At 38.7% G+C, this 25,707-nt stretch overlaps 1 pseudogene; it reads right to left on the reverse strand.

Moving 5' to 3' along the window:
- Positions 1-961: 961 nt before the first annotated feature.
- On the reverse strand, positions 962-12,995 carry LOC109700117 (suppressor of cytokine signaling 5-like; annotated as a pseudogene).
- Positions 12,996-25,707: the final 12,712 nt, after the last annotated feature.

Consider the following 25,707-nt stretch of genomic DNA (forward strand, 5'->3'; position numbering starts at 1 on the left):
ATCTAGTCTCATTTTCTTCATTTCACAAGCTCATGGTAGGCACAGGAAAAGATCCAACTTTAGGGAAACAATGTTTAGACTGCACCTGTAAACTTAAAAAAAAAAGTCACACACATGACTACAATTGCAGCAGCTATTTTAAAGTTGAAGTACTCATTAAAAAGTTAATACCAAGGGCCTTGAGGAGAGGTTTGGTTTTTTTTTTTTGTCTTTTCTTTTTTGGTGCTGGGATCAAACCCAGGGCCTCACGCATATTAGGCAAGTGCTGCACCACCAAGCTACATCCCAGCCCTACCAAGCGCCTTGAAATAAAATGCTATTTCTGACTTTGTACGCCTGAAATTTCTTTAAGAATGACTATTTAGGAAATCTGGTTTATTTAACAGTACCTTTTGCAGAACAGAAAAGGAGACTGACTGTAAACTACATCAACACTTAAGTGAACTGCACCATGCCCATGTGGCCAGAAAATTGGATTTTTTTAAAGAAAGGTAGTCTTTTACTTATTTATTTGGATGTCTGAAGCTTGATTTACAGAAACTACAAACACCACTACTCTCGTAAGTTTACAGAAAAATTCTTAGAAAAAATTTCAAACATTAGCCACACTATTGAAATACTCACCTGATACTAATAATTTGTTGTCCAGTAAGAAATAGAACTCTTCATAGCAAATGCCAGCTGCCTCGCTCAATTACTACAGCCATTAAAACTGTTAGCTAACCTGGCAAGTGTTCTCCTAACCTTCCTGAACACCTGTAGCTCTATCCTGTTGTTTTAACAGGCACCACGTTTGAGTAACAGCAGACCCTACCTGACAGAGGTGAATAACTAAGCTTCCATACTGTGTGAAAAGTCCTAGCACTGATCCTGCGCTCCCTACAGGTGTGCTGTCCCCAGCACACATGAAAGCAGACCTCGTGGATATCCACCTAGTGGATGCCCTTTGGGACAGGAGTGTTTACTTGACCTTGACTGCTTCTCGCTCTAACCAGCAATCCCTTTTTGTTTATAATGATATTCTTTTAAAAAATCTTGTAACCTTGATGGCAGAGGGAGCCCATCCATCCCATCATATGTCATGCACCTGCAGATTACTGCATGGCAGATACACTGCAGGCTGAAAGGAAGAGTTCCATTCAGTGATATGGCAAGCAATGGTTCAAAAGATATGCAGGAACTGGGGTCTTTATAATGTTTTAGAAGTCCTGTTCAGTGCAGGAGTGGAACACACCCAGGTCATGGGTATCAAAACTAAAGTGATTCCACTGCTGAATTCAGGTGTGTAGGGATCTGTTGTAGTGGCCAGAGCTCATGGAGAAGAGATGGTCTTCTTGTGCCGAGTCCCTGAGCAAAAACCTGCCTTCTGGTTCCCTTGAGAAGGATTTCTGCCTCATAACAGTCCATCACTCCCCAGTAATAGGGGTTTGTATGTAATCGATCTGTGTATCAGCTGTTCAAGCACCCTGCTGCTTCTGCCTCTGTGACTGCAGACATAGGGTGGTTGTGCCCTCTTCTGAGTCAAAATTAATATGTGGAACTGCAGAACTGTCCCCATTTATTTCCTTTATTCCAGGAGCCACCCAGTTTATATAAGGGATTCGCCTGTGTAGTAGCTTCAAATGTATGTACTTGTGCATTGGGAGGAGGCTCAACCCCTTCTTCAATACTGAGCCTTCTCTCTCGAAGCCTATCTTCATCTTCTGAAGACACCAAAGATGGAGCAAATGTATCAAAAAATGTTGAATGTGGGTTCACATGCTGTCTAATCAAATGCCATTTTGGGGCTCAGCCTAAGCCAGCAGGGAAAGGGCATTTCTCCAGCTTTAATTCAGAAAGATGCATTTTTGTCCTATTGGAGGAGAGTGGCTTTGACTGCCTGCTGTAAGCTCTCATGGGGAAACACAAGTCTGCAGTGTCCTGCAGCCACTGTCTCAGAGAGCAACTCCCCACGTCCTGCTGGAAACACTGGCCATGTCATGCACAGAGCTGACTCCAGCATCTTTCTTACCTTTCAAGTCCACTTCCAGTTCTACCAAACTTTTTGTCAGTATCCCATGAACTTTGGGTCTTTGTGGAACAGGAATGTTTTTTCTTCCCACCCCATGGGCCACATGGAGAGAAGGAATCTCTTCCTGAAAGTCTTGTTCCTGGGGTCACACAGGAGTCACTACCCTTCTCATTGCTTATCTCAGCAATCAGGGATTTCAGTGACACAATTTTGGCTTCTCCTTGAAGAATTCTTTGAAGGAGATTCCAAGATGGTGACTAGAGGGAGGAAGCAGAAAGCATGCTTCCCAATGTAAACACTTGGAGAGAAGCTGGAGATACACCTGGCAGGAAAGACCAAGAAGAGGCAAAACTCTGACACCTCCACACCCCCAGCCTGTGCATAGCATCCCCACACCATGTTAAATGGAGAAACCAGGAAGGCTCCCATGCCGCTAGATGCCAGCTCCTATCCTGCTTGGAAGACCACCAGGTGAGCAAATAATTGGCATGCGGGACTCCCTGGGACAAATCAGCATAGCCCCCTGGACAGACTGACCCCTGCCCAGGGAAAAAAGGAAAAAAAACCTGAATAATAAAGAAAAAGCTGAAAAAAAAAAAGACACATAGCAAGGAGGGCAAGGCACCCTGAGCTCTGGAGAGTGGGGGAGGAGCACTACCCCATGAGAACTGTAAATAAACAAATGGGCAGAGAAGGCAGGAGCAGCGGCACTGCTCAGAAACCTTGGAGTGGGGAAAGCTTGTAACAGAGGCTGTCATGTGGCATGCTCCACTGGAGAGCAGGGGAGGAGCACATCCCCATACAAACTTTAAATAAAAAAATATATAATTGCAACAGGCAGGTAGGGCTGTGTACTGGAGAAAACAAAAGGGACATGTGTCCAGGAGAACTGTAAATAAAGAAAGCCTGCAGGACTAGGTGAGTGTAAAGCTTACTCCTCAGATCTGCATAAATAAAGCCTGCAGCAGCAGCTGGCTGACAGTAGGTGGCAGGTGAGCTGTAGCCTCAGACAGACATTCACAAAGCTGTCTCCAGACTCCCTTTTTTTTTCCCTTTGATGAGGCAACAACAGAACTACTACTCAAACACCAACACCAGGACTAGATGCTGAAGGACTAACACCAAAACTATTAAGACTGAAACTGTACTGCATTTGAACTTGGGAATTGTTTTTTTTAATCCTCTCTCAGTCTCACTAATGCCTGTTTAGCTCACTGTTGATTAGTACACTATCTCTCCCTGTTTATTTCTTTGGTTCTTTTGTTGTTGTTGTTGTTGTTGTATTTCCCCCTTTTTCTTTACCTTCTTTGCTTTCCCTCTCCTCTCACCTGTCCATTCTACATATCATCATTGTTACTATTACAACATAGACAATACTGAATTACACACAGTACAGGGACAGTAACAGTAGCAAGGGGAATGATGGGAATATGGAAAAAAGAGGGAAAGCATTTTCCCCCCAATAATAAATCAGTACAGGAACCAGAGGGAAATGAAGAAAACAGATGCCCAGATCCAGACTCCAATAAAATGAAGATAAACTATTACAAGGAATCCAATGAAGCCCACAAGAACACTCGGAAAGAAGAAATCCTGCAAGTAATAAATGAGAATTTTATAGAGATGGTAGTGGACATGGTCAACCAAAATGTACAGGAGACACTCAAGAAATTCCAAGACAAAAAAATAGAGAATTTGAGAAAGCACAAGAACAAATAAAAGAAACTATAGAAGCAGTGTATAAACACCAAAGTGAAACAAAGAACACAATAAATAAAGAGATAAATGAAGTCAGGATGAAAATAGACAATATTAAGGAGGAAGTGACTCAGAATATGGAAAACCTCAGAAAAAAGAACAAAACAGAAATGCAAAACAAAATGGAGGGCCAATCCAGCAGACTAGAACAAGCAGAAGACAGAATCTCAGAATTCGAAGATGAAATGGTAATTAAAGGAAAAAACCAAAGAACTATTAGTTAAACAACACAAGACCTGTGAAAAGAAAATACAAGAACTCACCGACTCCATCAAAAGACCAAACCAGAGAATAATGGGCATCGAAGAAGGAGAAGAGGTGCAAGCAAAGGGAATGCATAATATATTCAACAAAATAATTACAGAAAATTTCCCAAATATAGAGAAAAATATGCCCATACAGGTATAGGAAGCCTCCAAAACACCAAACAGACATGACCAAAATAGAACTACCCTATGGCATATTATCATTAAAACAACAAGTACAGAGACTAGAGAAAGAATATTCAAGGCTGTAAGAGAGAAAAAACAAATAACATACAAAGGTAAACCCATCAAAATCACAGCAGACTTCTCAACAGAAACATTAAAAGCAAGAAGAGCTTGGGGTGAGGTCTTTTGGGCACTGAATGAAAGTAACTTCAACCCTAGGATACTCTACCCAGCAAAACTATCATTCAAAATAGATGGAGCAATAAAAGTCTTCCATGATGAGCAGAAGCTAAAACAATATATGACAACAAAGCCACCACTACAAAAGATTCTTCAAGGGATTCTGCACACAGAAAGTGAAACCCAACATAACCATGAAAGGGCAGGCAGTACCAAACTACAGGAAAAGAAAAAGCAAGAGAATAGAGAGTAACATAGATTTAGCTACACACAATCAAACCTTCAAACAACTGAGACAACTAAATGACAGGAATCACCACATACCCATCAGTACTTACACAATGTTAATGGACTTAATTCACCCATCAAAAGGCACCGCTTGACAAAATGGATTAAAAAGGAAGATCGAACAATTTGTTGCTTACAGGAGACCCATCTCATTGATAGAAATAAGCATAGGCTTAGGATAAAAAGCTGGAAGAAGATTTACCAAGCCAATGGCCCCCCAAAACAGGCAGGAGTAGCAATACTTATCTCTGACAAAGTAGACTTCAAACCTACATTGATCAAATGAGATAAAGAAGGACATTCCATACTAATAAAAGGGGAAATAGGCCAAAAGTAAATAACAATTATCAACCTATATGCACCCAATGTCAATGCACCCAATTTCATCAAACATACTCTGAAGGACCTAAAAACATATGTAGACTACAAAACAGCGGTAATGGGAAACTTTAACACACCACTATCATCAATAGATAGGTCACCCAAGCAAAAAATCAGTAAAGAAATCCATACAATAGATCAAATGGACCTAGTTGATGTCTACAGAACATTTCATCCAACTTCTACACAATATGCATTCTTCTCAGCAGCCCACAGAACCTTCTCCACAATAGATCACATCCAAGGGCACAAAGCAAGCCTCAGCAAATATAAGAAAATAGAAATTATACCACACATTCTATCTGATCACAATGCATTAAAACTAGAACTCAACAAAAAAAATAAAGACAAAAAACATGCAAACTGCTGGAAACTGAACAACTCATTGCTTAATGAACAATGAATCATTGATGAAATAAAAGAAGAAATTAAAAGGTTCCTGGAAGTCAATGAAAATGAAAGCACAACCTACCAGAACCTGTGGGACACAGCAAAGGCAGTCCTGAGAGGAAAGTTTATATCCATGAGTGCATATATTAAAAAGAATGAAAGATCTCAAATCAATGACCTAATGATACATCTCAAACTCCTAAAAAAAACAAGAACAAGCAAATCCCAAAACAAATAGGAGAGAAATAATAAACATAAGACCCGAAATCAAAGAACTAGAAACCAAAAAAACCATATGAAGAATTAATGAAACAAAAAGTTGGTTCTTTGAAAAAATAAACAAGATTGATACACCTCTGGCAAACCTGACTAAAATGAGGAGAAAAAAAACCCAAACTAGTAGAATCAGGAATGCAAAAGGGGAGATAACAACAAACACCATGGAAGTCCAGGAAATCATCAGAGACTACTTTGAGAATCTATATTCAAATAAATTTGAAAATCTTGAAGAAATGGACAGATTTCTAGACAGTTATAGTCATCCAAAACTGAACCAAGAGGACATTAATCAACTGACTAGATCTATAACACAAAAGGAAATTGAAGCAGCAATCAAGAGTCTCCCCAAAAAGAAAAGTCCAGGACCTGATTGATTCTCTGTTGAATTCTATCAGACCTTTAAAGAAGAACTGATACCAACCCTCCTTAAACTGTTCCATGAAATAGAAAGGGAAGGAAAACTGCCTAACACATTTTATGAAGCCAGTATTACACTTATCCCAAAACCAGACAAAGACACCTCCAAAAAGGAGAATTATAGGCCAATCTCCTTAATAAACATTGATGCAAAAATCCTCAATAAAATAATGGCAAACCGAATTCAACAACACATCAAAAAGATCATTCACCACGACCAAGTAGTCTTCATCCCTACTTACATGGTGGTTCAACATATGCAAATCAATAAATGTAATACAGCATATTAACAGAAGCAAGACAAAAACCACTTGATCATCTCAATAGATGCAGAAAAAGCCTTTGATAAGATCCAACACCATTTCATGATAAAAGCGCTAAGATAACTAGGAATAGAAGGAAAGTACCTCAACATTATAAAAGCTATATATGACAAACCTACAGCTAGCATTACACTTAACAGTGAAAAACTGAAACCATTCCCTCTAAAATCAGGAATGAGAAAGGATGCCCACTATCCCCATTCCTATTCAACATAGTACTGGAATCCTAGCCAGAGCAATTAGGCAAGAAGAGGGAATAAAAGGAATACAAATAGGTAAAGAAACTGTCAAAATATCCCTATTTGCAGGCAATATGATCCTATACCTTAAAAGCCCAAAAAATGCTGCTCAAAAGCTCCTAGACATCATCAACAGCTATAGCAAGGTAGCAGGATATAAAATCAACATAGAAAAATCATTAGCATTTCTATACACTAATAATGAACAAACTGAGAAAGAATATATGAAAACAATTCCATTTGCAATAATCTCAAAAAAAATCAAATACCTAGGAGTAAACTTAACAATGGATGTGAGTGACCTCTACAAGGAAAACTATAAACTTCTGAAGGAAGAGACTGAGGAAGACTATAGAAAGTAGAGTGATCTCCCATGCTCATGGATTGGTAGAATCAACATAGTAAAAATGGCTATACTCCCAAAACTTATCCCTAAACCAGACAGATTTAATGCAATTCCCATCAAAATTCCAGACATTCATTAAAGATATTGAAAAATCTACTGTTAAATTTATATGGAAACACAAGAGACCATGAATAGCCAAGGCAATACTCAGCAAAAAAGAACGCTGGAGGTATCACGATACCTGACTTCAAACTATATTACAAAGCAATAACAATAAAAACAGCATCGCACTGGCAAAAAACAGACATGAAGACCAGTGGAACAGAATAGAGGACCCAGATATGAAGCCACACAACTATAACCAACTTATCTTTGACAAAGGTGCTAAAAATATACAATGGAGAAAAGACAGCCTCTTCAACAAAGACTATTGGGAAAACTGGTTAGCAGTCTGCAAAAAACTGAAACTAGATCCATGTTTATCACCCTATACTAGTATTAACTCAAAATGCATCAAGGACCTTAACATCAGACCCCAAACTCTAAAGTTGATACAGGAAAGAGTAGGAAATACTCTGGTATTAATAGGTATAGGCAAGAACTTTCTCAATGGAACCCCAGCAGCTCAGCAACTAAGAGATAGCATAGATAAATGGGACTTCATAAAACTAAAAAGCTTCTGCTCAACAAAAGAAATGGTCTCTAAACTGAAAAGAACACCCACAGAGTGGGAGAAAATATTTGCCAGCTACACATCAGACAAAGGACTGATAACCAGAATATATAGGGAACTCAAAACACTAAAGTCTCCCAAAACTAATGAACCAATAAAGAAATGGGCAAGTGAACTAAACAGAACTGTCTCAAAAGAAGAAATTCAAGTGGCCAAAACACACATGAAAAAATGCTCACCATCTCTAGCAATAAAGGAAATGCAAATTAAAACCACACTAAGATTCCACCTCACCCCTGTTAGAATAGCCATCATTAGCAACACCACCAACAACAGGTGTTGGCGAGGATTCGGGGAAAAAGGAACCCTCTTACACTGTTGGTGGGAATGTAAACTAGTACAACCACTCTGGAAAACAATATGGAGGCTTCTTAAAAATCTAAACATTGATCTACCATATGATCCAGCAATACCACTCTTGGGGATATACCCAAAAGACTGTGACACAGGTTACTCCAGAGGCACCTGCACACCCATGTTTATTGTGGCACTATTCACAATAGCCAAGTTATGGAGAAGCCAAGATGCCCCACCACTGACGAATGGATTAAGAAAATGTGGTATCTATACACAATGGAATTTTATGCAGCCATGAAGAAGAACGAAATGTTATCATTCGCTGGTAAATGGATGGAATTGGAGAACATCATTCTGAGTGAGGTTAGCCTGGCCCAAAAGACCAAAAATCGTATGTTCTCCCTCATATGTGGACATTAGCTCAAGGGCAAACACAACAAGGGGATTGGACCTTGAGCACATGATAAAAGCGAGAGCACACAAGGGAGGTGTGAGGATAGGTAAGACACCCAAAAAAAACAAGATAGCATTTGATGTCCTCAATGCAAAGGAACTAATGCAGAAACTTTAGTGACAGAGGTCAATAGGAGAAGGGGACCAGGAACTAGAGTAAAGGTTAGTTCAAGAAGAATTAATTTTAAATGTAACACATGTACAGGAAAGCAATGGGAGTAAATTCCCTGTATAGCTATCCTTATCTCAACTAGCAAAAACCCTTTCCTATTATTGTTTATACTCTCTCTTCAACAAAATCAGAGATAAGGGCAAAATAGTTTCTGCCTGGTAGTGAGGGGGTGGGGGGGAAAAGGAATGGGGGGTAAGGGAGGAGGCCAGGGAAGGGGGGAGAAATGACCCAAACATTGTATGCACATATGAATAAAAGAAATTTTAAAAAAAGAAAAGAATTATTTGAAGGGCTTAATCCCAGTTGTGAGGCAACATTTCTAGTAAGGGACTGCTTTGTTGCTCAGGAGATGAGTCTCCCAGACTGGTCTTTCTCTTTGACAGACAAACATTGTTGGAGCTCATGTCCACACTTTCACTAAGGCGTCCTCTCTCATGACTGAAGAGATTCTGACACCTGTATCTTAAGTTATTCCACATATTCCCCACTTAGGCGCCAGGCAGGACACACCTGGGAAGGGCAGTCACTTGAGATGGCGGGTCAGCCCGTCTGCAGGTGCATCTGTCCCCTCTGACTGCCCAACCCCACGAAGCCTCACTTCATCCCGACGGAACTGGGGATCCGCTCTGCCAGCCAGCCCCCACCCCCTTACCAGGCCACCTCCTCCTCTTCACCCTTTCGCCCTTCCCCCAACCCCACCAGAATCTGATCTGCTCTTGATGAGAGATTATGAAAGATTTCTCTTTCTCTTTCTAAGTAATTTGCCTAGAAACAAGATTTTTTTGTCCTGTCAAAATAATTTCAAGTGATTTAATTGTTCAGATCTTGGTTATTGCGGCCCCTGGCTTTGTGGAATTTTTTTAATGCTCGGTGTAATTCTCCCATTAGTCATATTCGTCATATCCCTTTAGTGATGTATTTTTGAAAAATTGCCAATGCTTGTCAGTAATCTTTTACACAACAGACGCTCTCCACACTGACTGAATAACAAAACTATGGGAACAAGAGTCATCGAAAAAACTTACTGAGATTCTCATTTGTAACCTACATTATGAAGAAAACGTATGAAGATTGAGAGTATGCTAAATAGGTGGCCATGCCCAGCTCAGCTGAGAGAATGACTGAAAGAGAGGCACTGTTGAAGAAAAATGAAAGGGAACCATAGTTAAGATGGACAGTTGGAATTTCCTAATTGGGTCCTTCATTGGCAGATTGGACCAACTTCAGATTGAAACTATTTAAAAAAGTTGGGTCTCAGCCAGGCACTGGTGGCTCACACCTGTAATCCCAGTGACTAAGGAGGCAGAGATCAGGAGGATAGTGGTTCAAAGACAGCTTGGGCAAATAGTTCATGAGCCCCTATCTCATAAAACTCATCACAAAAATGGCTGGTGGAGTGGCTCAATGTGAAGGCCCTGAGTTCAAGCCCCAGTACCACAAAAAAAAAAATTGTGTCTGTACCTTAAGAAATACAGTAGAACAACTTGACTACAGCATCTACATTGCATTAGGTGTTATGGTAATCTAGAGATCGAGTATGCAGGAGGATGTGTATTGGTGTATACAAACATTATGCCACTTTATTTAAAGGACTGAATGTCCACAAATGTTGGAATCTTCGGGAAGTCCTGGAACCAATCCTTGTGGACATTTGAGGGACTACTGTCCTTCACCCCAATCCAGTCATAACTGTGTGTGGCCTTAGGTCCTCCTGAATTCCCTGAAATGCTACCACAATCATACATGTCAGTATGATTCCATGAAATCAAACCACTGGGTTATAAACAAATCAGCTTGAATAGATCAGCTTACCTGAAAAGGCGTGTTAGTGCAGCACAACTAATCACGAGCAGGTGAAAATACTTTCTCATAGGCTGCAGTGTAATTGCTGGAGGGAGAGAGAGTTTCATACCACTTCTGTTATGAGGTTTTCTGGATCGTGGTCTGAATTTTCTCTTATTGCATAACAATATGCTTTAAAATGTTTCCTAAATTGTTCTAATTTTTTTTTTTTTGTGGTTCTGGGGTTTGAACTCAGTGCTCAGGAGGCAGGCACTCTACCACTTGAGTCATGCCTGCAGCCACTTTGCTTTAGCTTATTTTTCAGATAGGGTCTCTTACTTTTGGCTGAGGTGGCCTTGGACCAAGATCCTCCTGTCTTCTTCTCTGCACAGCTGGGATTACAGCTATGTCCAACCCACTATTTTTATTTTCTGGCTCAACTGTATGCCCAAAGACAATAAGGTCAAGGTATTAGTTAGTGTATTCTAAAGGTTTGCAAGGAAGATGGCTGGTTTAGGAGTTGATGGGAGGGACATGAAACAGGGTAGTTGGGTTTTAAGGACATCTGAAATTCCCCTGAGTCAATGGCACTTTGGAAATTGGTAATGCTATCAGAAGAAGGAGGCACACTGGCTTCCACTCTGCTCTGGACCATGAGAAGCTGCTAAAAAACCAGCTGTGTGGATGCTCAGCAGATGTGGGGAAAACCCTTTGCCTTCCACTGGCTAAATACAAAGTGACATCTTGCTGATCCTCCTTGTAGAAGTGGAGGTGCTTTGATATCCCTGTTGTTGGGGTCATAAAAATGCAGAAGTGGAAAAATTATATGAGTGAAACAGGAGAACTTCCTGGTTACTGAATATATTTCCATTCTTAAGAGCAAACCTTTTTAAATGACAAGACCTTTCTTTCCAAATTCCAAAGGCTTTCTTTTGTCTTCTTGCATTTTGGGACTGAGATTCCACAGGCTGGTGGTGTACCTTATAAAATGTACATTAACAAGAAATGATTTTCATTTATGGTTGTTCTGATCTTAGCAGCTAGAGTTTTAGCACAAAGAACAGGGGTTTTTTTCTTTCTTTGAGAAATACCATTAAAAATTGTAGTGGTAAGTAAGACAACTTGCCCTTTAATTGTAATACTGAGAACAGTAAATTAAAATTCTAGTAAGACAAAAAAAAAAAACCCTCTACTTTTAAAAAGACATGAAATAGCCATTGTGGTTCTAAGACAATGGACCCTTCTCAATACTTGTCTGGGAAAAAGGGTCAAAGTAATTACTGGAAGTAATATTGAATTTGAATGTCATCCGCGGTGTTAGCCTTGACCTCCAGTGAAAGGTAAGATATCCCCTAAACCACAAGGTAATATGTGTGAGAAGGAAATGTCATCAACGTTTTAGGGCTGAGAGTAAAACAGTTGCATTTGAATAAGCAAAGTGATGATCATTCTTTTCTCTAATCATGGTGTCCTGTGACCCTGCCCCTAATGAGTTAGTGGGTTTAGTGCTTCCAAAGGAGAAAATCAGCCATCTAATTCACAATGCATTAAAGACTCTTGTCAAAGTGGGCTCTTGAGAGGCCAGGTTTGTTGAGAGAGAAAAGATTTCTATTTTTCCCAAATCCTAAAAGGATGAAAGTCTGAATTTCAGAGTTTACTAGAGACCACAGGAATAGAGAGAATACAGGCTATGATGAAATGCCATGGCAAAGAATGAGTAGGGACAGGTAAGTGAAGAAGAGAAAAGAAAGAGGATGTGATCCGATCTGTGGGTTCTTTCTTCTCTGCTTCTGGCCAAGTACAGGTGTGAGGCATTAAAAATAACCAGATATGCAAAGGACACAATTAACAGAGTAAAAGAACCTATAGAATGGAAGAAAGTATTGCAAGTCATATGCAGTAGTTCCCCTCTGTTGTGGTTTCACTCCCCATGCTTTGTTAATCACCACCAACTACAGTCCAAAAGTATGAAGTGGAAATAATTCACAAGCTTTAAATTATACACCTTCTTGAGTAAAGTGTCAAAAGCTCACTCCATGTCCTTTCCCTGGGGATCCACGCTGTGCACACTACCTGCTGGTCACCTCTCATTGGCCATCTTGATGATCAGGTTGACTGTTATCCCATCACTGGGCTTTTGTTCAAGTGACCCTTGATTTACTTAGTAATGGCCCAAAATTCCAAGAGTGACGATGCTGGTAATAAGACATGCCAGAGAAGCTGCAAAGTGCTTCCTATAAGTGAAAGTCTTTGAATTCAGAATGAAAAATAATTGTATGCTGATGTCTACAATAAGACAAATCTCTACATGAAACTGTGGTGTAAAAAGAAATCAGTGGTAGTTTTGCCATCAAACCACAAAAGTTTTGACCACAGGACATGGTTAGTGCTTGCTGAAATGGAAAACGTAAGTTGTGGTGGAAAACATGAAGAGGAGGCTTGTTCCAGCTGACAACATCGACTCTAAGCAAAGGCTTCAGTGAGGGCTACCTGCAAACAGGTGACACCAAACCATGTGCGATAAGTAAGGGATGGCCACACAGATTCCGGATAGGTTTAGATGTAAAAGTATAAAATCTATTGCAGAGTTGAAGAAGTTCAGGCAAAATGAGACCATGCAATGTAAGTGTTCAATTACTTATTTCATTAGATATTAGTTGTCTTTCCCTTATTGTACTAATTTGTAAATTAAACTTTATCATAAGTATGTACATCTAGGAAAAAAGCCTACTGTGTATTGAAAGCTTGATACTATCACAGTTTCAGACATCCACTGGGGGTGTATTTAGTGGCCATAAAATTTTCTTTATATTTTTGTTATGATTATTAACACATATTAATTGTACAAATCAATAGACTTCAGTGCAGCATTTCCGTACATGCATATAACATGTTTTGATCATGTCGATCTTCCCTTCTACTCTCACCTCTCTCTCCCTCCCTCCCAGTACTTCCCCCCTTCCCTAATGGTCCCTCTACTACATCAGGTCACTTTTTAGTCCATATATAAAAGAACATGTGATATTTGTCATTGTGAGTAGATTTATTTTATCTCTCTTAACATGTTATCCTCTAGGTCCATCGATTTTTCTGCAAATGACATAACTTAATTTTTCTTTATGGCTGACTAATACTCCATTGTGTATATATGCTATATTTTCTTTGTCCATTCTTCTGTTGTTGGGTACCTATGCTGATTCACAACTAGGATGATTCCATATTTTGGCTATTGTGAATAGTGAAACAAAAAACAGGTGTGTGGGGGTATCTCTTTGGTATGCTGATGTCATTTCTTTTAGATAAATACCCAGGAGCAGTATAGCTGGATTATATGGTAACTCTACTTTTAGTTTTTTAAGGAACCCTCATACTGCTTTCTATGGTGGTTACACTGATTTACACCCTCTCAGCAGTGTATGTGTTCATTTTTCTCCATATTCTTGCATTTGTTATTTTATTATTATTATTATTATTATTATTATTGATAACAGCCTCCTGATTCGGATGGGATGGAATCTCAATATAGGGTTTTTTTTCCTTTTTGTGGTCCTGGGGATAGAACCCAGGCCTCAAGCATGTAGGTAAACATGCTACTTCTAAGCCACACACCCAGCCCCCCTCAATTTACTTTTGAGGTGGATTTCCTTCATAGTAAAAGATATCAAGCATTATTTCATTTATCTATTAACCATTTTTACTTCTTCTTTTGAGAAGTATCTATTCAGACCACTTTCCCTTTTTACCATTTTAAAAAATTGGATTATTGTTTTGTTGTTAGGTTTTTTTTTTTAGTTCTTCATATACTGTAGATACTGATCCTTTGTCAAATGAATAACAGGCAAAGATTTTCTCCCATTCTGTAGGTTGTCTCTTCACAGTTGTGCAGAAGCTTTGTAATTTGATGCAATCCCATTTGCCAGTTCTTGCATTTGTTTCCTGGGTTATTAGAGGTCTATTCAGGAAATTGTTGCTTGTGCCAATGTCTTGAGGAGTTTCGCCTATGTTTTCCTGTAGTAGTTTCAAAGTTTCAGGTCTTACATTAAGGTCTTTGATTCAATTTGAGTTGATTTTTTTTTTTGTACCATGTGAGATAGGGGTCTAGTTTAAATCTTCTACATGTGACTATCCAGTTTTCCCAGCACCATTTGTTGCACAGGTTATCTTTTCTCTAATGTGTTTTTGGCCCCTTTGGCAAGAAGCATATGGTGGTGGCTGTGTGGATTTATTTATGGGTATTCCGATCTATTCCATTGGTCCACATGTCAGTGTATATGCCAGTAGCATCCTGTTTGTGTTACTATAAATCTGTAGTATAACTTGAAATCAGGCATTGTGATGTGTGAATTGCTCTTTTTGCTCAGGATTGCTTGAGCTATTCAAGATCTTCGTGCTTCCATAAGAATTTTAGGATTGGTTTTTCTATTTCTGTAAAGAATATCATTGGTATTTTGATGGACATTACATTGAGTCTGTAGATCATTTTTGGTAGTGAAGTCATTTTCACAATACTAGTTCTCACTCTCCATGAACATGGGAAGTCTTCTCTTTTCAGTTTCTTTCTTTAGTGTTTTGTGATTTTCATTGCAGAGGTCTTTTGTATCCTTGGTTAGGTTTATTCCATGTTTAGGGTTTTTTTGCGGGAAGGGACAGCTATTGTGAATGGAATTGTTGGGATCTTCTTCCTGATTCCTTTCTCAGCAAGTTCATTATCAGTGTATATAAAAGTTACTGATTTTGGTAAGTTTATAGTATTCCCTTCTACTTTGATGGATTTATCAGTTCTAAGAGTCTTTCTATGGAGTCTTTAGGGTTGTCTAAGTTATAAAATCACATCATTGGCAAACAGAGATAGTTTGACTTCTTCCTTCCCTATCTTTTTCTTTTGTATTTCCTTCTTTTTTTAATTTTCATTTTATTCATATATGCAAACAATGTTTGAGTCATTTCTCCCCTCTTCCCCCCGCCCCCTTCCTTACCCCACTTACCCCTCACTACTCGCCAGAAACTACTTTGCCTTTATCTCTAATTTTGTTGAAGAGAGACTATGAGCAATAATAGGAAGGACCAAGGGTTTTTGCTAGTCGAGATAAGGATAGCTATACAGGGAGTTGACTTGCATTGCTTTTCTGTACATGTGTGTTACCTTCTAAGTTAATTCTTCTCGAACTACCTTTTCTCTAGTTCCTGGTCCCCTTCTCCTATTGGCCTCAGTTGCTTTTAAGGTATCTGCTTTAGTTTCCCTGCGTTGAGGGCAACAAATGCTATCTAGTTTTTTAGGTGTCTTACCTATCCTCATACCTCCCTTGTGTGCTCTCGCTTTATCATGTGATCAAAGTACAATCCCCTTGTTGTGTTTACCCTTGATCTAAAGTCTGCATATGAGAGAGAACATACAATTTTTGATCTTTTGGGCCAGGCTAACCTCACTCAGAATGATATCTTCTTCATGGCTGCATAAAATTCCATTGTGTATGAATACTACATTTTCTTTCTTTTTTTATTGTTTTATTATTCATATGTGCATACAATGCTTGGGTCATTTCTCCCTCCTGCCCCCACACCTTCCCTTACCACCCATCCACCCCCTCCCTCTCCCCCACACCCCCTCGATACCCGGCTGAAACTATTTTACACTTATCTTAAATTTTGTTGAAGAGACAGTATAAACAATAATAGGAAGGAACACGGGTTTTTGCTAGTTGAGATAAGGATAGCTATACAGGGAGTTGACTCACATTAATTTCCTGTGCGTGTGTGTTACCTTCTAGGTTAATTCTTTTTGATCTAACCTTTTCTCTAGTTCCTGGTCCCCTTTTCCTATTGGCCTCGGTTGCTTTTAAGGTATCTGCTTTAGTTTCTCTGCATTAAGGGCAACAAATGCTAGCTCATTTTTGAGGTGTCTTACCTATCCTCACCCCTCCCTTGTGTGCTCTCGCTTTTATCATGTGCTCAAAGTCCAATCTCATTGTTGTGTTTGCCCTTGATCTAATGTCCACATATGAGGGAGAACATACAATTTTTGGTCTTTTGGGCTAGACTAACCTCACTCAGAATGATGTTCTCCAATTCCATCCATTTACCAGCGAATGATAACATTTCGTTCTTCTTCATGGCTGCATAAAATTCCATTGTGTGTAGATACCACATTTTCTTGATCCATTCATCAGTAGTGGGGCATCTTGGCTGTTTCCATAACTTGGCTATTGTGAAAAGTGCTGCAATAAACATGGGTGTGCAGGTGCCTTTGGAGTAATCTGTGTCACAGTCTTTTGGGTATATCCCCAAGAGTGATATTGCTGGATCATATGGTAGATCAATGTTTAGCTTTTTAAATAACCTCCAAATTTTTTTCCAGAGTGGTTGTACTAGTTTACATTCCCACCAGCAGTGTAAGAGGATTCCTTTTTCCCCACATCCTCACCAACACCTGTTGTTAGTGGTGTTGCTAATGATGGCTATTCTAACAGGGGTGAGGTGGAATCTTAGTGTGGTTTTAATTTGCATTTCCTTTATTGCTAGAGATGGTGAGCATTTTTTCATGTGTGTTTTGGCCATTTGAATTTCTTCTTTTGAGAAAGTTCTGTTTAGTTCACTTGCCCATTTCTTTATTGGTTCATTAGTTTTGGGAGACTTTAGTGTTTTGAGTTCTCTATATATTCTGGTAATCAGTTCTTTGTCTGATGTGTAGCTGGCAAATATTTTCTCCCACTCTGTGGGTGTTCTCTTCAGTTTGGAGATCATTTCTTTTGTTGAGCAGAAGCTTTTTAGTTTTATGAAGTCCCATTTATCTATGCTATCTCTTAGTTGCTGAGCTGCTGGGGTTCCATTGAGAAAGTTCTTGCCTATACCTATTAATACCAGAGTATTTCCTACTCTTTCCTATACCAACTTTAGAGTTTGGGGTCTGATATTAAGATCCTTGATCCATTTTGAGTTAATATTGATATAGGGTGATACATATGGATCTAGTTTCAGTTTTTTGCAGACTGCTAACCAATTTGCCCAGCAGTTTTTGTTGAAGGTGCTGCTTTTTCTCCATCGTATATTTTTAGTGCCTTTGTCAAAGATAAGTTGCTCATAGTTGTGTGGCTTCATATCTGGATCCTCTATTCTGTTCCACTGGTCTTCATGTCTGTTTTTGTGCCAGTTCCATGCTGTTTTTATTGTTATTGCTTTGTAATATAGTTTGAAGTTGGGTATCATGACACCTCCAGCATTGTTTTTTTGACTGAGTATTGCCTTGGCTATTTGTGGCCTCTTGTGTTTCCATATAAATTTGCCCAATTGTTCTGGCTAAAATGCCAGTTACTATACTGAGTAAGAGTGGGAAGAATGGACACCATTGTCCTTGTCCTTATTTTAGAGGAAATGCTTTCAGTTTTTCCCTATTCAATATGATATTAGCTATGGGTTTATCATATATAGCCTTATTATGTTGAAGTATAATCCTCTACATCTAATTAGTCAACTTCTATCATGAAGATATGTTGAATTTTTCCCAAGGCTTTTTACATTTATTGAGATGAGCATGTGATTCTTATCCTTGATTCTGTCATGTGCTGGATTATGTTTATTATTTGTATATGTGAAACTTTGCATCCATGGAATGAAGCCAACTTTGTCATGGTGTATGATCTCTTTAGTGTGCTGTTGCATTTTTGCAAGTATTTTGCAGAGGAGTTTTGCATCTATGTTGATTAAAGCATTGTTTTATGGTTTTCTTTTTAATTATGTTCTAATCAGGTTTTGGTATCTGGGCAATACTAGTTTCATAAAATGAATTTGGACATGTTCCTTTCTTTTCTATTTTATGGAATAGTTTGTGATATATTGGTATCAGTTCCCAAAAATTTGGTATAAAGGGCTGGTGATGTAACTCAATGTGCAAGGTCCTGAATTTGATTACAAGTACTATAAATCAGTTAATCAATCAATAATCTGGTATAATTCACTGGTAAATCCATGTAGTCTTGGATTTTTTCTTCATTGAGAAACTTTGCATTACTGCTTCAATCTCATTACTTGTTATTCCTGATCTGTTTTGTTTTTAAAATACTCTCTTGGTTCTGTTTTTGTAGATTATGTGTGTCCAGAAATTTGTTCATTTCTTCTAGATGCATAAGGTGCATTTTTACTGATAACCCAGAGATATTTTATGTTTTGTTGATTATTTTTATTATTCTCTGAATCTGATAATTCATTAATCTTGTTTTCAATCTCTGATATTCTTCTTCTTCTACTTACCTATTGGTGAGTTTTTCAACTGTTTTTTATTTGAGTTATTGAGCTTTTCATTTCCAGTTTCTCTGTTTGAATCTTTTTCAAAAACACCAATTTCTCTCTCTCTCTCTCTCTCGATTGCTTTATATATCCTGTCTTGTCTCCATTTACTCATTTAGTCATTTATTTGAATCTTCTTGAGGTTCATTGATCTTTTTTAAAAAATAATTCTTTTGAATTCCTTGTAATTTCATCAATTTTGATATTTTCAGAATTCGCCACTAAAGGGTTATAAACATTGGGAAGTATAATGTTGCCTTAAATTTATGTTTTTTGTGTTTCTATGTGGAGATTTGCACATTTATTGGGATGATTATATTTTCATTTTTATGTGATGATGTTAGGGAACAGTTTCTCCTGATAATGTGCCCTGGAATTTAAGTTTTTTGTGTAGTGTTGAATTTAGTTTCAATTAGACTTTATAGTGTAGTTTTCCTGTGGCTTCTTTGCCTTTGATTAGTATGTTTCTGTCACAATGTGTACAGTGTTGGAGTCTGATGGACCCACTTTCTCTGTAGGTCTCTCAAGAGTGGGGTTTCTCTGATATTTTTGTAGGCATGATGCAGAAAGTAGAACATATATGGTGCACACTCTGTGGTTTCTCTTCCAGTCTTGTCAGCAATGTGCAGTCTGACAGGGTATTAGAGCAACCTATATTGAGATCCCTCATATGTGTATATTCACAACCATTGTGTTATTTCTCTCTGTTGTTGCTATGGGAGTAAATATCCAGGAGCAGGGCTTTAGGGCATCCCCTAGTCATGCCTACTTGGGGCCAGGTCATTGGCTGTGTTTTTCTAAATTTTATTTTTTAAAATACATATTAATTAATTAATTAATTTTTATAAACACATTTTCTCCTCTTTATTACAGTACTGGTATTTGAAATCAGGGCCTACATGCTTTCTAGGCATGTGCTCTACCACTTAAGCCACTCTGCCAGCGATTAAGTTTTTGTTTTTGTTTTTTCTTTAACTTCCTCTATTACTTTAGTTAAAGAATTTCACCAAAGCTTTGGAGTAAGATTCTGGAGTAAGATTCAATATCTCTCAGCAGAGCTGGGAGAGCAGCTCAGTGGCAGAGCACTCACCCAACATACACTAAATATTAGTCCCAATCACCAGTACCATATTGAAAGAAGAAACAAAACAGCAGTAACAACAGAAAGAGCAAATCAGAGAAAGAAATACAGTAAAAACCAAATCAGAACCACAACATCAGTAGAAGAGAAGGGAGCAGAAATAACATACAAAAAAAAGTTAAGAAAAAGATTTCAAAAAGGAAAAAAGAAAAACATAGGAAGTGAAGAAGAAAAATTAAAAAGAAAAAAGAGAAATCTTAAGAAGTTGCCAGGTTCTGGTGGCTCAAACCTGTAATCCTAGCTACTTGAGAGGCTGAGATTGGGAGGATGAAGTTTTGTGGCCAATCTGAGAAACTAGTTCTCAAGACCCCATATCTAAAATAAACAGGGAAAGATAGACTGGAGGTATGACTCAAGTTGTAGAGCTCCTGCATTGCAAGTATGAAACCCTGAGTTCAATCCTCAGTTCTGCTAAAAAAAGAAATATAAGAAGTAAAAACAAAAAGGAAAGAGAAATATGAAACACAAAAAGTAAATATTAAAAGAAGAAAAAGCGGGGGAGAGAAAGACACACACACACACACACACATACAAATAAAATGGAAATAGCAAAAAAAAATAAAGTCAGGGCTTCGGTCCATATCTTTCTTATACTATGAACCCCTGCTAAGCAGCTGCTCTCCAGTTGCTCTGCTTCTGTCTGGTGGGGAAGCAGGCGAATGCTGGGTGCCTCTAATCTACCATCTTGTGCTCCTGTGCTCCCCTGAGCTCAGAAAGGGCTGCTGCTTCTGAGCTTCCAAGGAGTTTGTCTCAAGCTGAGCCCCAACCTTCGCCAGTGAAAAACTATGTATGGAATTTTACCCTACTCACAAGCTAATAAATTAGGCCATTACTGTTTCATGGCTCCTGGCAGAGGACCCACAAGATCTTGGTCAGAGACAAAGGACATTACTATTCATGACATAAAGCAGTAGCCAGAGTTTCCTATTGGTCTGTGCCAGTTATCCTCGTCTCCCAAGTTCCATTAAGGCAACCCAGGGCACACATTGATCTACCATTTGATCCAGCAATACCACTCTTGGGGATATACCCAAAAGACTGTGACACAGGTTACTTCAGAGGCACCTGCACACCCATGTTTATTGCGGCACTATTCACAATAGCCAAGTTATGGAAACAGCTAAGATGCCCCACTACTGATGAATGGATCAAGAAAATGTGGTATATATACACAATGTAATTTTATGCAGCCATGAAGAATGAAATGTTATCATTTGCTGGTAAATGGATGGAATTAGAGAACATCATTCTGAGTGAGGTTAGTCTAGCCCAAAAGACCAAAAATCGTATGTTCTCCCTCATATGTGGACATTAGATCAAGGGCAAACACAACAATGGGATTGGACTTTGAGCATATGATAAAAGCGAGAGCACACAAGGGAGGGGTGAGGATAGGTAAGACACCTCAAAAATGAGCTAGCATTTGTTGCCCTTAATGCAGAGAAACTAAAGCAGATACCTTAAAAGCAACTGAGGCCAATAGGAAAAGGGGACCAGGAACTAGAGAAAAGGTTAGATCAAAAAGAATTAACCTAGAAGGTAACACACGCACAGGAAATTAATGTGAGTCAACTCCCTGTATAGCTATCCTTATCTCAACTAGCAAAAACACTTGTTCCTTCCTATTATTGCTTATACTCTCTCTTCAACAAAATTAGAGATAAGGGCAAAATAGTTTCTGCTGGGTATCGAGGGGGTGGGGGAGGCAGGAGGAGGCGGATTGGGTGGTAAGGGAGGGGGTGGGGGCGGGGGGAGAAATGACCCAAGCATTGTATGCACATATGAATAATAAAAAAAAAAATTAAAAAAAAAAGGTTTTCACATATGCAGAATATGTTGCATTATAGGAGTGGAACATTGAGTTTGGGAGATTCATTGCTTTTTTAGTAAGCAGAAGTGACTCTGAGATTCACCTTTGGGGGGAAGATGGCTCATTTTTTCAAGACTGCTGAAAGCAAGCATAACCTGAGAATGTTCCTGGTTAAGAATGGTCAGTTCATTGACCTAACTACGTAAAGTGCAGAGATGCTTAGAGCCTGTGAGGGTCTGGACAGGAAATAAACACCTGGTGGGTTAAGCCATTGAGATCATGGGTTACTATAGCAGTTAGACTCTTACCTGAAATATGACTCAGCTGGAAGAACCTTTCTAGCTTACTCTGGAAACTCAACTTAATTCCCCCTTTCTCTGCTTCCTCCTTAAGGCTTCATTTTCCCCATCAACAGCTGATGGACATCCAAGGGCTGGATCTGTAGACTAAAGAAAGTATCCATTTTTCCCATGGTAACTTTTCTCTCAAAATTGTTAACCAGAACTCAAGTATCAGCTTTTCAATTTTGTAAGATTCTATGTTAATTTTTAAATATTTATACTTGTAAAGCTTGATTAGGTAGCAGTCCTGACAAATTGACCAAGATTTTCAAGATGACCCAATTAATGTGAAAATTAATAGTGAAAAATACTAGCACAATAGCTAATTTTTACTCACTAAGAAAATGTCAAGTGCTAAAAATATTATTGTAACAAGGTGTGGCGAGAACTAACAGTCTCAGGTTCTGAAACATCTTTAGCGTATGCTTCTCACCAGGAGCTACTGTGGCAAATTCTTTTGATGTTTAATAATGACCTAGGAAAATTAAAAAAAGAGAAAGTTTTCTATGAAAAGTATCATGAGTTAAGTTGTTACTAGGCCCATATGTTATAGAAGTATTTATCTCCTATCAAAAGTAAAACAATAGTTTACCTTTATTGAAATGATAGCATTATCCCCCATTGATACGTGACAAGCATCTTCTGTTCACACAGCAACTATCTTTCATTTTAATGAAGATGTCACCAACTTATGCTTGCAAGAGAGAGCATTTGAGTAGGTTTCAAGTAATATAGATTATAATAATACCCTCTGCCCTTCACTTTTGGTCTTGTTTAAGGACAAATTGAACAATATAACCTGAAAACAAAGAAAATTAGCCCACTAGGGGATTGAACACATAACTTTGACCCCATTACTGGTATATTAGCACCATTTTCTACTCAAAAGAGCAACTCTACCATCGATTGCTGGTTCCTGGCACTACAGCAAGTATATTCTCAACAATTTGCCTTTTCTGCATTCATGGGGTTAATGAACATTGCATTCTGACCATATTGTAGTGTGTTACATTTCTGCTCAAATAAAGAGGCAATTCTTGTCATCCTAGAAACTATCATTATGGGATTTATGTTTTATAAGAATAGGAATTTCCTATTTAGATTTGTGGGTGATTTATGACTATCCAACCAAGTTGCAAATTATAATACCTGCTGTGGCATAAGTGTCTATGGTGTTATAAATAGAGACTTTTCCTGAACCAATCTCTAGGGTTTGTTTTCCTAGAGATTTATGTTGTCTGTTCAGCCTTCTGCCACCATCTGGTATAATTAATGACCGTAAAACTTGCCTCTGTGACACCAGACCCATCTCCTGGCAAACAATGCAGATGTGCATTCTATGAGATGAGCCAAGCATCCTTCAGCTAGCTAGGAGCAGATGCATGGAGGGCCCATGCCACCTGGACTTTGTTCTCTTCACCAGACATTGCACTGGGAGAGTTTGGCTATATCTGAAACAGAAACTTCAGTCATCATTGGGGTCATGCCTAGCTCCATTTCTCCTTGCTTTGTGTCCTTGCTTTTTCTTTCTCAGTAAGCTGTTCTACCTTTTATTTCCCCCCTGGCTGACAAACCACCATTTTCTCCTTTCCATCTCACCTTGTAGAAGTAATACAGGATCATGACAGGAACATCATACATTAGAAAAGTATTATAAAACAAGAGCTGGATGTCATACAACAGAATTAAACATTGTGCATAGGTTCTTTTGCTCTCTTCAAAAAATTTTCAAGGTATAAGTATAAATTATATATACATACATATATATATACTCACACACAAACATACATACATACATATCTTTGTTTTATGGAAATAGAACAGTATTGTGTGTTTTTTCTACCTAAAATGTATTTTAAATCTTTCCATATTGCTACATATAGCATCAGGCCACTGTTTTTATAGCAGGGACATTTGTTATGCTATGAATAAGAAGTCTTAAGAGTAGGTTAATGAAAAAGAACAATATTATCAAATTTCCCACTCTCACCTGTAACCCCAGCTATGCAGGAGATGGAAATCAGGAGGATCACAGTTCCAGGCCAGTCCTGGCAAAAAGTTTGTGAGAACCCCTCATCTCAATCAATAAGCCAGGGGTTGTGGTGTTTGTGTTATGACCCCAGCTGCAAAGAAGGCATAGGTAGGAATATTATGATCAGAGGCCAGTCCTGGGCAAAAGTGTGAGACCCTACCCAAAAAATAAGTAAAAGTACTGGGGGGGATGGCTTAAGTGTGGAATGCTTGCCTGACAAACATGAGGCCCTGAGTTAAAAACCCCAATCTCCCCCAAATTTAAAAAAAATATCATATTCTTCCCAATTTTCTATTCATGTATGATTGGCTTGCTCCTCCTGGCAATTCGTCAGTCACATGGATGGAATATTGGAGCCAACGTGGCTATTTTTCTGGGATTTGCTGTGTGTCTAGAATTTGCCTTGAATTCCCTACTCTGGGGACTACAAGCAGCTTTTTGCAAGCTCAAAAGTGTCACAGACCTCCAGCTAGGCTCTACAAGGTTTCCGTGACTCTGACCACGTTCTATAGGGGAGCTGGGGAGAGACTCTGTAACCAACTGGTTTCTCTGTAACCGACTTGTCTTTCTGACCACCTGTGAACCATACACTGCAAAACCCCCTGGTTACATAAACCACCTGGGGGGTATATAACCCATCTCCTGACACTGATCGGGGCTCGGGGCTTTGAGAAATTATCTCCCCTGAGTCTGCTAGCATAATAAAATTCCTGCTTACTGCAAAGTGGTCTCAGTGACTTTGTTTCCCTCGCCATTGCCCACAACAGGAGAACAAATAAGAGCTCTGCAAAGAGCAAAGAACGGGGAAATGGTGGCCATGCACAGCCAATTGTGCCAGTATGTTCTCTTCACATTTCTTTTTTCAAAATTATACCAGTTATCCTTTGGCATTTATTCCTTCATAAAAATTTGAGAATATCTTTGTATTCTCTCTCATAATCCACTGGAGTCATGAAGAATTTACAGGGTTTTTTTCTTTGTGTGCATCTTTTTATGGAGAGAAGTATCTACAATCTTGTGTTGTTCAATCATGACCACAATTATCTCCCTGTTTTTAAGTTTTAAGTTCTTAATAGAGTTTAAAAGTGTTCTTTGTAAATTCTATATATTCTTTGTTAGGTTAGTTCCTGGACATTTTTGGGTTTGAATTCGGAGCTTCATATTTGTAAGGCAGGCGCTCTACCATGTGAGCCATGCCTCCAGCCTTTTTTATTCTGATTATGTTTAGAGATAGGGTCTCATTTTTGCCCAGGCCAGTCTGGACCTTGATTCTCCTATTTTATGCTTCTTGCCATCACTGGGACGACAGGCATGCACCATCACGCCCAGCTCTTTTCCATTGAGATGGGGTCTTGCAAATTTTTTTTTTACCTGCACTGGCTTGGAGCCATGATCCTCCCAATAACATTCTCTCATATAGGTTAGGATGACAGGTGTGCACCATCAGTGCTCAGCTGACATTCTAGTTTTATTGCTGTTACTAAGGGTATTGTATTTCTTGGTATGTTTTATAGTTGGTTGTTGCTGCTTTGTTGATTTTTGTATGATGACCTTGTACTGAGTAATCATAAGAAACTCTTGTATCTAATGAGATTCTCTTGTATCAGTATTGGTATTTTGTCT

The sequence above is a fragment of the Castor canadensis genome, chromosome 6 (assembly GCF_047511655.1).
Source record: "Castor canadensis chromosome 6, mCasCan1.hap1v2, whole genome shotgun sequence".
Classification (NCBI taxonomy): domain Eukaryota; kingdom Metazoa; phylum Chordata; class Mammalia; order Rodentia; family Castoridae; genus Castor; species Castor canadensis.